At 43.8% G+C, this 13,795-nt stretch overlaps 1 protein-coding gene across 1 annotated transcript in view; it reads right to left on the bottom strand.

The window, feature by feature from the left end:
* The window catches only part of LOC120314165, a 56,009-nt gene extending 43,303 nt beyond the window's left edge, over positions 1-12,706 (bottom strand). The window contains exon 1 of the mRNA XM_039356975.1: positions 12,194-12,706. The gene's annotated coding sequence lies outside the window, so the exon portion shown is untranslated. The remainder of the gene's footprint in view (positions 1-12,193) is intronic.
* Positions 12,707-13,795: the final 1,089 nt, after the last annotated feature.

Genomic DNA, 13,795 nt, shown 5'->3' with positions numbered 1-13,795 from the left:
TACTCAACCGGTCGTAAGTCGAGGACTACTCAACTGGTGCAGCACCATTTGCAGAATGGGACTTTTGGCGGGCTCAGCAGGGCAGAGACAGCCTGGACAATTCCTATTGGCTTTTGAAAGCCAATAGAATTAGACTCTATTCAAGAGTCCACAGGTTGAGAACCACTGCCCTAAAGCCAAAAGATTTTGGTTCAAGAATACATGTATGGTTAGAGAAAATGACTTAAAAACACACAGATTGTAAGCCAGAATTATTTCTGTTAGGGATAATTGTAGGAAATTATGGGAAGGAATGGGTATATTTAATGTTACATGTATTAACTGCAGCGAGAATTGTATTTGCTCAACATTGGAAGGATGAAAGAATTACCAGTGGAAGAAGAGATAACTAAGAAAATTTTAGACTTTGCAGAAATGGACAGACTGACACTAACAATGAAAGAGAAAGAAGATTCAGATTACTTTAGAACTTGGGATACATTTTATCAATGTCTAGAAAAACAAGGTAGAGAGAAAGGAGTTTAACATATATTAGTAAACTAAACATTGGAACATAGACAATATGTTGCTGATAAAATATTAAGGATTTGTCACTATAAAAAATTAATAAAGTATTGGGGGGAAAAAAGAATTGCATGATTCATTTAGCAACTGTGATTCTATTAACAATCATAGCAAAAAAAGTAATAAAATCAGTCCTAGAGGAGATCAACCCTGACCGCTCTTTAGAAGGCCAGATCCTGAAGTTGAAACTCAAGTACTTTGGCCACCGAATGAGAAGGAAGGACTCACTGGAGAAGAGCCTGATGCTGGGAAAGATGGAGGGCAAGAGAAGAAGGGGATGACAGAGAATGAGGGGGCTGGATGGAGTCCCTGAAGCAGGAGGCGTGAGCTTAAATGGACTCCAGAAGATGGTAGAGGACAGGAAGGCCTGGAGGAACGTTGTCCATGGGGTCACGATGGGTCGGACATGACTTCGCAACTAACAACAAAGTAAAATTGGCAGGTCTCACTTAGCAACCGCCTCACTTTGCAGCGGGAATTCTGTTCCCAACGGTGGTCTTAAGCTGAGGGATACTGTGGTATCCATTCTGGGAGTGGAAACCCCCTACCCCTTGCATTCAGGATTCTTCCTGCATGCCCAAACCCAAATTATTTAAGTACAGATAGTCCTCAACTTACAACAGTTTGTCTGCTGACCGTTCAAAGTTGCAACAGCACTGAAAAAAGCGACTTATGACCGTTCTCCACAGTTAAAAGACCGTTGCAGCATCCCTGAGGTCATGTGATCAAAATTCAAATGCTTGGCAACTGACTCGTATTCATGACGGTGGCTGGGTCCCAAAGTTGTGCAATCCCCTTTTGCAACCTTCTGACAATCAAAGTCAAGGGGGAAGCCAGATTCACTTAACAACTGCAGTTTTACTTCACAGCTGTGGCAAGAAAGGTGATAAAATGGGGCAAAATTCACTTAACGACTGCCTCACATAGCGACGGAAACTTTGGGCTCATCTGTGGGTTATAAGTCAAGGACTACCTACCTGTAGGTTGGAGCTGTCCCCAGCTGCACAGCTCAGCCATCTGGACCGTCTGGAGGAGGGTCTGAGAAGGTTAGGATGGGGACCACAATCTCTCTCTCACACTCCCTCAAGGGGCATGTCAAATAATACACGAACAACAGTCAAGGCTAAGAACAATTAAGGCACTCCAAAGGAGAAGACAAATGCAAACGTCTCCAAATTTTGTTTTCTTTTTGAACCTATACCCGGAATGTGTTATCTTTTGAAACCATCTCAGCATACTTGAGTGGTTGCTGTACATCAAAGCAAATTCTTTAAGGACAGGAATATTATTATTGTATTATTTTAATGTCTGCATTCTTGCTCTATGATGCAACTCTGTCTGTTTTTTTTTTTAGTAGCATTATTATTATTTTTGCAAACAAAGCTTTTGTGCAGTTGAGTGATATGTGCCTAATTCAGATCCAGGTCAGTAAAGTTATCTTTTCTAAAAAATAATAATAATAATAGTAATACAATTGACTGCGTTAAAATAGCTGTTGCAATATACAGGAAGTCCTCAACTTACGATCACAATTGAGCCCAACATTTCTGTTGCTAAGTGAGACATTTATTGAGTTTTGCCCCATTTTATGACCTGTCTTGCCACAGTTGTTAAGTGAATCACTGCAATTGTTAAGCTAGTAATCTGATTAGTAAGTGAATCAGGGTTCCCCATTGATCTTGCTAGCTTGCAAAAGGGAATCGCGTGATTCCCCAGGACACTGCAGCCATCATGAATATGGACAGGTTGCCAAGGGTCTGGATTTTGATCGCCTGATCATGGGGATGCTGCAAACGTCGTAACTATGAAAAATGGTCGTAAGTCACATTTTTCAGTGCCGTGGTAACTTTGAACAGTCACTAAGTCTAGGACTTCTTGTAATGAGTCAGACGTGGATCTTGGACTGAGATCCTCTGTCATAATTTTGCAGTTCCACCTCCCTGAAAAAGATCTGGAATTTTTTGATGAACAAAACGAAGGGAGAATGTTATGTATAAAGTCTTTAGCCCTTAGGTAAAACAGAAGTTACAGGTATCGTAAATAAACAGTAGTTGTCACTTCTAAAAATCCAGACCTTGACATTGCGAAATTCAGTTCTAGTCAAAACACCCCTATCTATCATGAAAACAAAATTAGTGTTCTAAACCAAATGTAAAATTAAATACAAATAGTCTGGCCTTTCCCAGGCTCTCTATGGGACAAAGCTAAATTTCAGTCCCATTTTATTTAACCACTGATTTTAGCCCATCAGGACTTTTCTGTGCCATGGTACAGAAAGCCCTCCAGATCTATGACACAACTAGACAAAAAAAAAAAAAATGAACGGAGTCATCTTCAGTCTCTCCAACGTTTACCACATATTATCCCTCCTTCCTTTCAGCTTTTTCCAACCGTAACCATTCCTGGCCAATAACATTACTCTTTGGGATCAAAAAAGTCCATTCCAGAGGTTCATATTTACGAAGCCCCATTGTGATGCTGTTGCTGTCATTGTTGTTGCCTTACTCAACTTGCTGGCTAGAACGTTTCAGTCTGATGCCCTTCCATGCAGAGATGAATGAAACGTAGGGTGGATCTCTGAAGAAGACAATAGAGCAGCGCTGAAGTGGAAGCTGGCTTCTCATTGAACAGAAAGCACAGTTAAGCCACCGAAAGCTTTCTGTCCTACAACGGACAGCTCAGCCAACCGAGTTGGCTTTGGATGTTGCTCTTGTAGAAGGCTTTCAAAACGGGTGGGTGGGGGGGAAGAACTTAACCCTCTGCCTGGGGGATACAAGTACAGTTTAGGGGAAACCTGGTTTAATAGCAGTAAGTGTGGAAGGGATCTTGGAGTCCTAGTGGACAATCACTTAAGTATGAGCCAGCAGTGTGCAGCAGCAGCAAAAAAGCCAACACAATCCTACGTTGCATTAACAGAGGGGTAGAATCAAGTCATGTGAAGTATTAGTGCTGGTTTAGAAAGCCTTGGTAAGACCACAATTAGAATATTGCATCCAGTTTTGGTTGCCACAGTTGAGACTCTGGAAAGAGTGCAGAAAAGAGCAACAAAAATTATTTGGGGCTGGAGGCGAAAACATATGAGGAACAGTTGCAGGAATTGGGTATGTCTAGTCAAGTGAAAAGGTCTATGGGTGATATAACAGCAGTCTTCCAATATTTGAGGGGCTGCCACAAAGAAGAAGGGGTCAACCTATTTCCCAGAAGGCAAGACAAGAAGCAATGGATGAAAACTAATCAAGGAAAGAAGCAACCTAGAACTAAGGAGAAATTTCCTAACAGTTAGAAGAATTAATCAATGGAACAACTTGCCTCCAGAAATGGTGGGTGCTCATCACTGGGGGCTTTCAAGAAGAGACTGGACAGCCATTTGTCTGAGATGGTATAGACTCTCCTGCTCAAGCAGGGGGTTGGACTATATGACCTCCAAGGACTCTGTTATTCTATGTTCTAAGCAAGGAGAACTAAGTAGAAATTTCCTGGCTGTGAGAACTAACCAGTGGAACAGCTTGCCTTCAGAAGTTCCATCACTGGAGGCTTTTAAGAAGAAACTGAACAGCCACTTGTCTGGAATGGTACAATAGGGGCTCTTGCTTAAGCAAGGGGTTGGACTAGATGACCTCCAAGCTTCCTTCCAACTCTGTTATTCTGATTCTGGAAGCATCCATTCCAAGTTGTATCTAGATGACATCAGATGGTAAGATTGTCTTAGGTCAATCATGCTAGTGTCCTTAAGTGCAAAATAGGGATGACAACATTTTATCCCACAGTTAGAAGAGTCCTCGAGAGAATGTGGTGTGATGGAATCTAGTGAGAAGGTGGATCCCCAGGAGGAAGGGGATTTAGTCCAGAGGAGTAAAAGGACAACTCAGCCCAGAGATCATGTGTTAGAGAAAGAGGGTGAAGATAGTTCCTTTCTAATAGTCCACAGAGTATATTGTAGATGCAAATTAAAGGAGAGTCTTTAGTTTGGCAAGATCTGGTCTATAGGTGTGAAAACAATAAAGAACTCAGCTTAGAAGATTCACCACATGTCATTCTTGGTTTGGGGCCTGATGTGTGGTGAGATCATTTCGGCATTTTTCTAAGGTGACTTTTCTTTTTAACAGCAGTAAGGTAAATATCTTCACCCAAACATTTCCTAAATGATTTGGATTCTATTTCCATCATATTCAGTAGAACTACAGGAAGATCTGATTCAGAGATTTAAAGACAAGAGGTTTCAAACTTTGAACTGAATCAGTTTTCCATATTGAACAGCCAGTTGATTCCAGGAGCCCAGTCAGGTACCCAGGAATCTCTTGGGATGGTTCAGAAACAAGAATAGGGTGGTTTATTATTATTTTTTCAGACCAGAAATAGGAATCAAATCCACTCAAGCTTATAATTCAGAAGGTGGATTGAACTGAGCTGATTTTTCCAAAGTGGAAGTCAGAAGCCAATCTCAAATCCAAAATGGCTAATTCTAATCCAATTTTGCAGGGAATATGGCGGTTGTTAACTCTATCCATGTCAATCGTGGCCACATGACCACAGAATGCTTCAATTGGCTGAAAAGTTGAGCCAGTTGCCAAGTGCCCAAAATGGGATGTTGTGTGTGTGTGCGTGCAGAAACTCCAGAATCAGGTCATGTTGTTTTGGGGGTCCATCTCAATTTTGAATAGATGCTGAGGGACCATTTGTTAAGGGAGGACTACCTGTTTCTCCATTGCCCCATCCGTTGTGCAACGTCTTCTGTTTCCTTCGTCGTGCCAAGCTAAATTTTCTTTTTACAGGAAAAACCCGTTTATCCCACGAAGCATCATTTCTGAGAAGCAGCAGCTAAGGAAGGATGGAATTATCCAATCCCACATGATGTGCTTCACCTCCAGATAGATCAGTACCTTCTATCATCACCAGGCAGGAGATGCAGATAAGGAAGGAAGAAAGGGGGAAGACATAACCCAGCTATTCTCAAACTTGGCAACTTGAAGAGGTATTGGATTTCAACTCTCAGAATTTATGCAGGCTGGGGAATTCTGTTCTAATCAACAGAAGAGACTATCTGGGAGTAAACTGCCAATAAAAGAGAATATTTGTAGCTCAGGGTTGAAATGAGGGGTCCTTGGTGGTCTCTGAGCTTGCCGGTTTTCTTGAAGATGTTTTATTATCCAAACTAGGTAAAAAAAATAGCACTGATGCTATCTAGCTGGGTGATGAAATGTCTTCAAGAAACTGATAAGTATTATCTTGCATATGTGTAGAAGTTAGATAATTATTAATAGTTTTAATTATATTATTATTTTTGTTTTAATTTGTTAATATTTGTTTTGAAAAGGAGTTAAAGTGTGTTATGGTTTTGTTTGATCGCATAGTTGGTTTATGTTAGATAGATTATGTTTGTTTATTTTTTACCCTGTAATCAGCTCTGGGAAGTGGGGGAGGGGGGGAAGGGGTGGGAGGGGTTTATATTGTAAATTTTTAAAAAACTTTTAATATAAAAAAAGGAAAAAAAGAAAAAAAAGAAAAAAACCAAGTTCAGAGACTGACCAAAGACCCCTCAGGAAGTAAATTACTGCACAGGCTAGGTATTTACAACTTCACAAAAGCCCAACAGGCTCAGGGTCATACAAACTCAGGGGAGAAAAAAGAACAACAATACAAACAAAACAGTATTTCAGATAAAATAAGTTCAGCACAAGTTCACTTGCCCGATCTGAAATCACGCCTGCATTAATCTGTGGTGTCTTTGACCCCAATCTGTGGCCCAAGTGGTTTCCAATTGCAAAAGCTACGATGCAGATAATGCTCAACTGATAACCATTCGTTTAGTGACCGTTTGAAGTTATAACATCACTGAAAAAAGTGACTTATGACCGTTTTTCCACACTTACAACTTTTGCAGCATCCCCCTGGTCACGTGATCCAAATTCAGACCCTTGGCATCTGACCCATATTTACGACGGTCGCAGCGTCCTGGAGTCATGTGATTCCATTTTGCAAACTTCTAGCAAGCGAAGTCAATGGGGAAGCCAGATTCACTCAACAATTGTGTTACTAACTTAACAAATGCAGTAATTCACTTAATAACTGGGGCAAGAGAGATCATAAAATGGGACATAATTTGCTTAACAACTGCCTTTTTTGGGTTCAATTATGTTTGTAGGTCAAGGAATACCTGTGCACCAAACAGGTTTTGGTATGCACAGCACTGTTTGTTGGCATAACCATGGTTTGCTGAGGAATCATCAGAACCTGGTTCAGAAACAACGCTAAGCCATAAACTGTCATTTACAACCCACGTGGCTTAGAACCCAAACCAGCCAAGCCACATTATGAAGTCAGCCTGGTATGCAAATCCAGCCACAGATTGCTTTGCATATCATTAGGACTGATGATTTACTGATGATAATCCTTGCTTTCCCTGGCTTCCTATCTCAATCCTGGCCACAATTCATCAGGGAGGGAATTCAGTGGTATTCGTATACAAAATGGCAAAACCTTCCTATAAAAACATCTTACCTGTTTTGCCTTTTGTACCTGCAACAACGTTTACAAGAGTATGGGAAGACTCTTTGATTCAGCGAGGCATATTGAACAGGAAAGATGTTTGGCAAAAAAAAAAAAAAAGAACAGGCTAAAATGAGAATTAAGAAATTAGACAGTGGGATTTACCTGAGGGAATATTTAAAAATTAAACATCTGTTTGAATATGGTTAAAGAAATAGAGAGATTTTAGACTGAAGGTTAGTTTAAGAGGGATGAACCCTTCAAGTAACATAGTATTTTTTTTCTTTCTGTTTTGTTTTTTGACATGAGAAATATAAAAATGTTGGGATGGTTTATATAAAAGAAATGCTTTCTCTGGGGTTTTTTTCTTTCTTTTAAAGTATGAGAAATGTAAAAGTTTTGGGATGGCTTGTATAAAAAAAGACTTAAATACTTAAGTGTAACTAATTTTGGGAAAGTTTTGAATATTGTGAGGAAAAGAAATTTAAGTAAGAATTTTGTAAACAGGATCTATGATGAGGCAATCAAGATGATCAATTAGAAAAGAAGCTTTATATTGATGTGGTTATCATTTGCAGAAACATTAGAAAAATGTCTATATTTAATTGTCATTTATTCAAATAATAAGAACTGTATTAATTTAAGGTTGGCAAAAAAGAATATTATTGGAAGAAGAGAAAAATCAAGCAAAGCCATTATGTGGACTATAGAATTATAGAAATTAATTGTTATTGATTGTTTTTTTAAATATAAACCCAGACAACACACTGTTTACCAAATATTAAGATGATTATGTTAAAAATCAATAAAACATATTTTAAAAAGAAAGAAAGGGATTTCAGAAGTTTCCCTTTTAAAAAAAAAAAAGAAAGAAAACTAATGATAGTTTCAGATCACCTCCAAAACTGGAAAACTAAAAGAGAAATTAATTTGCAGAGGAAATTTTTTTTTCCCCTCTGCCAATCAGCAGAGGAGGATAACTCAGAAATAACAGGATAGGACATATTTTTTAAACAGTTATTCTCTCTCTCCATAGTACAGATAGTCCCACAATTGGGACTAATACATTCATTGTTAAGTGAGTTGCTTAAGTGAGTTTTATGATTTTATGACCATTTTTGGCACGGTCGTTTAGTAAACCACTACGAAACTGTCCTAAATAACCTCGGCTGTCTACTCGTTGCTAATGAAAGACTTGAACGTAACACATGGAGGCTATTTATCTTTATTTTATTTTATTTGTTTCTCCCCTTTGTTCTTTTTACAAATAGCCCAAAGCAGGGAACTTACCCAACACAATTTCCTCCTCCTATTTTCCCCACCATAACAACCTTATGAGGTGGGTTGGGCTGAGGAAGAGTGACTGGCCAAAGGTCACCTAGATGGCTTTCATGTCTAAGGCAGGACTAGAACTCACCGCCTCTCACTTTCTGGCCTGTGCCTTAACCACTACGCCAGGGGTCCTCAACCCCTAGTCCGTGGACTGGTACCGGGCCATGGCAAGCCAGCAACCAGTCCGCACAGCCCCATCCGTGGGATGCAGGCAGCACACAAAACCACGCCCCTCCGGTCCACAGAAAAACCTCTCTCCATGGAACCGGTCCCCGGTGCCCAAAAGGTTGGGGACCTCTGCACTAGACTACACTGGCTGTAATATTGGCTTTAAATCATGCCAAGAATCTAATCCTATGCACCAATATCCAAAGATATGTCCATAAATTAACTTCTCCTGGGTCACCTATTACTTTCTAGGGCCTGGTAGGAGTGGAAGCACTGGGAGAGACTTGGCTTCATGTCATGATTAGGGGGCTGGAGGTCAAAACATATGAAGAAGGGTTTCAGGAATTGGGTGTGTCTAGTCTAGTGAAAAGAAGGACTAGGGGTCACGGGATAGCAGTCTTCCAATATCTGAAGAGCTGCTACAAAGACAACCTATTCTCCAAAGCCCCAGAAGGCAAGACAAGAAACAATGGATGGAAACTAATCAAGGAGAGAAGCAACTTAGAAACAAGGAGAAACTTCCTGACAGTCAGAACAATTAACAGGTGGAACAGCCTGCCTTCAGAAGTGGTGGGTGCTCCATCACTGGAGGCTTTTAAGAAGAGACTGGACAGACAGTTGTCTGAAAAGGTCTAGGGCAGGGGTCCTCAACCCCTGGTCTGTTGACCAGCACTGGTCCGCGGTATGCCACAAACTGGTCCACACAAACAAGCAAAGCCCCATCCGCGGGATGCAGGCAGCACACAAAACCACGCTCCCTTCAGTCCTTGGAAAAACCTTTGTCCACGGAACTGGTCCCTGATGCCCAAAGGGTTGGGGGCTCCTGGTCCAGTGTCTCCTGCTTGAGCAGGGGGGTAGACTAGACTCTAAGGTCTCTTGCTTGAGCAGGGGGCTGGACTAGAAGACCTCCAAGGTCCCTTCCAACTCTGTTATTCTGTTATGTTGCTTGTTCTGTATTAACTCAAAATAAGGTTCTCCTCTTTGTGACACCCTTGTAGGAATTTCACAGCGCATTTTCTGGTTTATTTTGTTGGACGTAGTATAGCATGCCATTGTGTTTTGTTAACCTAAAGTTAAGATTTCAGTATCTTGTGAATAGAATAGAGCTGGAAGGGACCTTGGAGGTCTTCTAGTCCAGCCCCTTGCTCAAGCAGGAGAACCTATACCATTGTGGGAACTTGATCGTTGTGGTTTATGAAATATGATTTAAAGATTGTGTTTGTCCATACCCAAAGCCAATCACCCTTCAAGAAACTAAGGCAACCTTGATGGTGTGATGGGAGCATTGGAGGTGCTTATGATCTGATTCATTTGACCCACTAAATCATAATTGTCCCTTTGGAGCAAAGAGGCAACATGCAGAGACATAACAGGCAACTCTTTCTTGGCTGAGCAGCAACTCATCTGAAATGTGTTTGAATGTTAGTAGCAACTCCTCTTCCAAAGCAACTTGCAAGAGGGAAGCATAATGTTTTATTTTGGCTTAGAACTCAACCAACTGTGGCTTATGCGTTAAAGATGAATTAAACAACCAACGTTTACTGGACATGCACTTCGTTTTCGGTATGATCCCTTTTCTAGAGGGATAAGACATTCTTTTTTATAAGCTAACAGAAAGCTAGAGAAAGGCTATTTTTAATTAAATGCACGCCTGCTGTCTGAAAATAATTGCTTTCGATAACATGGCAAAAGATGACCTACCAAGACCCTATCCTGCCCTTTCCAACAATGAGATTTCCTGGGAGGGAAGTATCTCCTTACTCATGTTAAGCATTTTATTTAGGCTGCAAGTTCTCCGCATTTACATGAGAGTAAGTCCCGCTGAATACAGCAGGAACTACTCTGCCTAAACATGCAAATATTTGGTGTGATTAAAAGATTTGCATTCTCGTTTTCAAGTCTCTACTAGAACAAACCCATGTCCCGAGATGATTTTGAACCTTTACATAAGCAAAAGCAATAACGTTTTATTACCGGCAATGATAAACAACCAAAATATTTTTTTAAAAAAAATAATTCAACATTGGCATAGATTAAATAATAAAGATTCCCCTAAACCGAGTCCAATTCCTATTGACTTAACATCAATCCCATTTTCTTGGCCAGGGGAGTGAAGTGATTTGCCATGCTCTTCCACATTCCCAGTCTAGCCCCGAAATTCCCAAGTGGCCCCCCACCCAAATTCTAATTCACGCTCATCCTGCTTACTGTACTCACAAATTAAAACTATTTTGAATTCGTATTTAAAAGCTAGTGGAGCTATTGGCCAGAAATTATGCACCCCATGTAAGATAATTGCTTGTAGTCACTGATCATCGGGACAGGGGATTGGGGGAGGGAACAGATCAAAACTTATCCAGAAAGGCCACGTTAGATAATGCACTAGACCAGGGTCCCCAACCATGGCCACTTTAAGACTTGTGGACTTCAACTCCCAGAATTCCTAAGTCAGCAGGTTGCTAAGGTTGCTGAAAAACTGCTCTGGACTGTAGAAAGCCACTTTTTGGGGGCTCACTGATGCCAAGTGGAAGAGAGACCTTCCCCAACACTCCTCACCATCATAATACAGGCAGTCCTCGACTTACGACCACAATTGAGCCCAAAATGTCTGTTGTTAACGTAGACATTTGTTGAGTGAGTTTTGCCCCATTTTACCACCTTTCTCGCCACAGATGTTAAGTGGATTTTACCCCATTTTATGACTTTCCTTGCCCCAGTTGCTAAGTGAATCACTGCAGTTGATAAGTTAGTGACCCAGTTGTTAAGTGGATCTGGCTTCCCCATTGACTTTGTTTGTCAGAAGGCTGCAAAACGGGATCTCACGATCCCAGGACACTGCAAACCATCATAAATAAGTGGCCAAGCATCTGAATTTTTTGATCACGTGACCAGGGGGATGCTGCAAAAGTCGTCGGTGTGAAAAAAAAACGGTCATAAGACACATTTTTTTCAGTGCCGTTGTTAACTAGGAACGGTCACTAAATGAACGGTCGTAAGTCGAGGACTACCTGTACTGCACAAGTAATACTCCACACAGGCACAACAGCAGCAACCATTCAACAACGCCACAGTTCTAACAAAGCACCGGGGTCTTTGGCTTGACTGGGTGCCCCTCGGAAGAAAAATAAATAAGGCGACGTCCAGATGGAGCACGGAGGCTCAGGGCCGGGGCCCTTCAGAGAGTCTCAACTCGCTCCTTCCAGCGGGGGCCTGAACGAAGAGGCGACGCGCGGAAACCCAACAGGCAAACGCCTTTCTTGGCCCAGCGGCGGCGACTCCTCTTCCGAAGCAACAAGCCAAAAGGGAAGCAGCCCGACGACGCCCGGGTTAGGAGCGAAAAAAAGCCAGCCCCGCGCGCTTTCCCACGCTTCCCAGGACCCAGAGTCGGGGGAAGGGAAGCCAACGGGCCGGGTTCCCACGGCCTCCTGCACCGCCGCGCTCAAGCAGCCCGAACTAGCCGAGGTTCAAGTTGACCCAACTTGGCCAACTGCGCGGACTCCCCCCCCCCGAGCCCACTTCCCCACTTGATTAAGCGACTGGAGCCCCCCCCACGGACCGCGAGGAGCCCCCTCCTTCCTCGCCTCCCCCCCCCGAACCACCACCCCCCTTCCCGGTCAGTCCCAGCCCGGCTCCCTCCGGTTACCTGCAGGGCGAAGCGGGCGCAGCTCCTCCACCGCGCGCCGTCCCGTCCGGCGCGGCTGCTTTCGGGCAAGCCCGGCGCCGGCTGGTCCCTCGCTCCGGGGCGGGCGGGCAGGCAGGCAGGCAGGCAGGCAGGCAGGCAGGCGGCTCCAGCTGCGCCCCAGCTGCAGCGACTTTCCGGCTGGCCGAGCTCCGGGCTCGGCACTTCTCCACGGGCGAAGAAAGTTGCGCGTGGGGTGGCTGGGTGGGAGCGGCCAGCGCCTCTCTTGCTCTACAGCCTGTGTCCGCCGCCACCGCCGCCACCGCCGCGTTCCCACTTTGTCCCCCGCGACGCGGCGCGCGCCCGCATCCCCACGACGCCCCGCGCTGGTTCCGGGCCGGAGTGACGCGCGTCGCGGGGTCTGGCTGGCAGTCGCGGGAGCCCCCGGGACAGCCGGGCAGGACGAGGAAGCGTGGCGCGATTGCTGGCGCGGCTTTGCTCGCCAGCTTCGGGCGGAGATGGGAGGCGGGCCGAGCGCACGTGTGAAGGGGAAGCACCTCGCAGGGAGACGAAAGGGGAGGGCGCGCCCTTGGAGAGCGCAGCCGGGCGAGGGGAGGGCGACGCCAGATGACCCTGTGAGCCTTCGCTCCCGCCCACCCACCCCCACCTCCTCCCCAGCTTCTCCTATCCTGAGCCTTTAGGATCGCAGGTTTGGAGAAAGCAGCTGGATCGCAGCTGCTTTCCAATGGCGGAAGCCTTCAGCGCCTAGCTTCAGAAAGTTCCCGACGGAGGTTGGCTGGAAGCGTTTTATGCGTTTATGCAACCGTTTCTGGCCTGCAAGCCACGAAGGGGAAGGAAAAAAAAGTGTTACAAGTAACCAGATTTAGCACAGGGTGCAAATATTACAACCTGGTACAGGTAGCCCTCGACTTATGACGGTGGAGCTCCAAATTTCCATTGCTAAGCGAGACAATTGTGAAGTGACTTTTGTCCCATTTTGCAATCTTTCTTGCCAAATCAATCGCCGCAGTTCTTAGTAACCCGGTTGCTAAGTGAATCTGTCCCCCCCCCCACTGACTTTGCTTGTCAGGTCGCAAAAAGGGATTGCGTGACTCTGGGAACGCTGCCACCGTCATAAATGTGAGTCGGCTGCCCAAGCGTCTGAATTCCGATCACGTGACCGTGGGTACGCTGCGACGGTGATAAGTGTGAAAATCATAAGTCACTTTTTTTCAGTGCAGCTGTAACTTTGAACAGTCGCCAAATGGACTGTTGTAAATCGAGGACCACCTGTGCCAGAAATTAACACACATCTTCCCCTACCGTACTTATTGTGTAAATCACAAAAGTTGGAGTTTACTCCTCTTAAAGTTGTCAACACTGACTTGGATGAACAGGGAAGTCCAATAAGAAAGATAACATTGCACCAAATTAATCCAGGACCTTGGGCACATCAAAACAGGAGCCCTTCTCACTTCCCACTCTCACGAGTTCTTATCTAGGTTTTCTCTGATGTCAGTTCTGCGTGCTGTGGTCTTTCTCCAAGGTCACCATTCAATGGAGTCCAACCAGGGGATTTTCTTTACTATTATTATTATTATTATTATTATTATTATTATTATTATT

Source organism: Crotalus tigris, unplaced genomic scaffold (genome assembly GCF_016545835.1).
Source record: "Crotalus tigris isolate CLP2741 ecotype Arizona unplaced genomic scaffold, ASM1654583v1 scf7180000018848.268983, whole genome shotgun sequence".
Classification (NCBI taxonomy): Eukaryota; Metazoa; Chordata; class Lepidosauria; order Squamata; family Viperidae; genus Crotalus; species Crotalus tigris.
The sequence above is the reverse complement of the archived record's forward strand: the minus strand, read 5'-3'. Positions and strand labels throughout refer to the sequence as shown.